This window comes from Chiloscyllium punctatum, unplaced genomic scaffold (assembly GCF_047496795.1).
Source record: "Chiloscyllium punctatum isolate Juve2018m unplaced genomic scaffold, sChiPun1.3 scaffold_116, whole genome shotgun sequence".
NCBI lineage: Eukaryota > Metazoa > Chordata > Chondrichthyes > Orectolobiformes > Hemiscylliidae > Chiloscyllium > Chiloscyllium punctatum.
Window position 1 is genome coordinate 331,514 of NW_027309850.1, and position 3,643 is coordinate 335,156.

Here is a 3,643-nt window from a genome sequence, read left to right on the forward strand (position 1 = left end):
AGTCAGTGCCCGAAACAAAGGAGAGTGTAAATCTCCTGATTATATACATTTAACCAGCCAGCACAGACTCAGTGCCCTAAACTGAAGAGAGTGTAAATCTCCTGGTTATGTATTTATTTAACCAGACAGCACAGAGTCAATGCTCGAAAGTGAGGAGAGTGTAAATCTCCTGGTTATATATATTTAACCAGCCAGCAAAGAGTCAGTGCCCTCAACTGAGGAAAGTGTAAACCTCGTGGTTATATATATTCAACTAGCCAGCACAGAATCAGTGCCCTAAACTTAGGGGAGTATAAATCTCCTGGTTAGATATATTTAAACAGCCAGCTTAGAGTCAGTTCCCGAAATTGATGAGAGTGTAAATCTTCTGGTTGTGTATATTCAACCAGCCAGCACAGATTCAGTGCCCTCAACTGAGGAGAGGGTAGGTCTCCTGGTTATATATATTTAAACGGCGAGCACAGATTCAATGCCCTAACCTGAGGAGAGTTTAAATCTCCTGGTTATATATATTTAACCAGCCAGCACAAAGATATAGCGCTCAACTGAGGAGCGTGTAAATCTCCTGGTTATATATATTTAACCAGCCAGCATAGACTCAGTGCCCTAAACTGAGCAGAGTGTAAATCTCCTGGTTATATATAATTAAACAGCCAGCACAGAGTCAGTGCTCTAAACTGAGGAGAGTGTAAATCTCCTGCTTATATATATTTAACCAGCCAGAACGGAGACAGTGCCCTTACCTGAGGAGAGTGGAAATCTCCTGGTAATATATATTTCACCAGCCAGCACAATGTCAGTGCCCTAAACTGAGGAGAGTGAAAATCACCTGGTTATATACATTTAAACAGCCAGCACAGAGTCAGTGCTCTAAACTGAGGAGAGTGTAAATCTCCTGGTTATATATATTTTACTAGCCAGAACAAAGTCTAGGCGCAAATCTGAGGAGAGTGTAAAGCTCCTGGTTTTATATATATATTTAACCAGCCATCGCAGATTCAGTGCCCTAAACTGAGGAGGGTTAAAATCTCCTGGTTATATATATCTAACCAGTCAGCACACAGTCATTGCCCTAAACCGAGGAGAGTATTAATCTCCTGGTTATATTTATTCAACCATCCAGCAAAGAGTCAGTGCCATAAACTGAGGAGAGTGTAAATCTCCTGGTTATATATAATGAACCAGCCAGCACAGAGTCACTGCCCGAAACTGAGGAGAGTGTAAACATCCTCAGCACAGAGTCAGTGGACTAAAGGGAGGAGAGGGTTAATCTCCTGGTTAGATATATTTAACCAGCCAGCACAGACTCAGTGCCAGAACTGAGGAGAGGGTAAATTTCCTGGTTATATATATTTAACCAGTAGGTGCAAAGTCAGTGCCCAAAACTGAGGAGAGTGTAAATCTGTGTGGTATATACTTAAACAGCTAGCGCTGTGTCTGTGCCCTAAACTGAGGAGAGGGTAAATCTCCTGGATATATATATTCAACCAGCCAGCACAGATTCAGTGCCCAAAACTGAGGAGAGTGTAAATCTCCTGGTTATATATTTTTAACCAACCAGCACAGAGTCATTGCCCTAAACTGAGGAGAGTACAAATCTCCCGGTTATATATATTTTCCAGCAGACGCATAGTCAGTGCCCTAAACTGACGAGAGTATAAATATCCTGGTTATATATATTTAAACAGCCAGCGCAGAGTCAGGCCTGAAACTTAGGAGAGTGTAAATCTTCTTGTTATGTACATTTAACCAGACAGCACAGATTCAGTGCCCTCAACTGAGGAGAGGGTAAGTCTCCTGGTTATATATATTTAAATGACCAGCACAGATTCGGTGCCCGAAACCGAGGAGAGTTTAAATTTCCTAGTTATATATATTAAACCAGCCATCACAGATTGAGTGACTTAAACTGAGGAGAGTGTAAATCTTCTGGTTATATATATTTAAACAGCCAGCAGAGAGTCAGTGCCCTAAACTGAGGAGAGTCTAAATCTCCTGGTTATATATATTTAACCAGCCAGAACGGAGACAGTGCCCTTAACTGATGAGAGTGTACATCTCCTGGTTATATATATATTTAACCAGCCAGCATAGAGTCATTGCCCTAAACTGCGGAGAGTGTAAATCTCCTTGTAATATATTTTTAAACAGCCAGCACAGACTCAGTGCATTAACGGAGGAGAGGGTAAATCTCCTGGTTAGATATATTTAACCAGCCAGCACAAAGTCAGTGCCCTTAACTGAGGAGAGGGTAAATCTCCTGGTTATATATATTTAACCAGCCAGCACAGACTCAGTGCCTGAAATTGAGGAGAGTGTAAATCTCCTGGTTATATATATACATAAATTTAACCAGCCAGCACAGAGTCATTGGCCTAAACTGAGGAGAGTGTAAATCTGCTGGTTATATATATTTAACCAGCCAGCACAATGTCAGTGCCCTAAACTGAGGAGAGTTTAAATCACCTGGTTATATATATTAAAGAGCTAGCACAGAGTCAGTGCCCTAAACTGACGAGAGTATAAATATCCTGGTTATATATATTAAACCAGCCAGCACAGATTGAGTGACCTAAACTGAGGAGAGTGTAAATCTTCTGGTTATGTAAATTCAAACAGCCAGCACAGAGTCAGCGCCCTCAACTGAGGAGAGGGTAGTTATCCGGGTTATATATATTTAACCGGCCAGCACACATTCAGTGTCCTAACCTGAGGAGAGTTTAAATCTCCTGGATATATATATTTAAACAGCCAGCACAGAGTCAGTGCCCTAAACTGAGGAGAAGGTAAATTCCCTGGTTATATTTATTTAAGAGCCAGCACAAAGTCAGTGCCCTTAACTGAGGAGAGGATAAATCTTATGGTTATATATATTTATCCAGACAACAGCGAGTCAGTGCCCTAAACAGCGTAGGTTGCAAATCTCCTGGTCATATATATTTAACCAGCCAGCACAGATTCAATGCCCTAACCTGAGGAGAGTTTAAAACTCCTGGTTATATATATTTAACCAGCCAGCACAAAGATATAGCGCTCAACTGAGCAGAGTGTAAATCTCCTGGTTATGTATAATGAACAAGCCCGCACAGAGTCAGTGCCCTAAACTGAGGAGAGTGTAAATCTCCTGGTTATATATATTTTACCAGCCAGCGCAGAGTCAGTGCCCTAAACTGAGCAGAGTGTTAATCTCCTGGTTATATTTATTCAACCATCCAGCAGAGAGTCAGTGCCATAAACTGTGGAGAGTGTAAATCTCCTTGTCATATATTTTTAAACAGCCAGCACAGAGTCAGTGCCCTCAACTGTGGAGAGGGTAAGTCTCCTGGTTATATATATTTAACCGGCCAGCACAGATTCAGTGCCCTAAACTGAGGAGAGTTTAAATCTCCTAGTTATATATATTTAACCAGCCAACACAGATTTAGTGACCTAAACTGAGGAGAGTGTAAATCTTCTGGTTATGTATATTCAACCAGCCAGCACAGAGCCAGTGCCCTCAACTGTGGAGAGGGTAAGTATCCTGGTTAGATATATTTAACGGGCCAGCACAGAGACATAGCGCTAAACTAAGGAGAGAGTAAATCTCCTGAATAGAAATATTTAAACAGCCAGCACAGACCCCGTGTCCTAAAGTGAGGAGAGG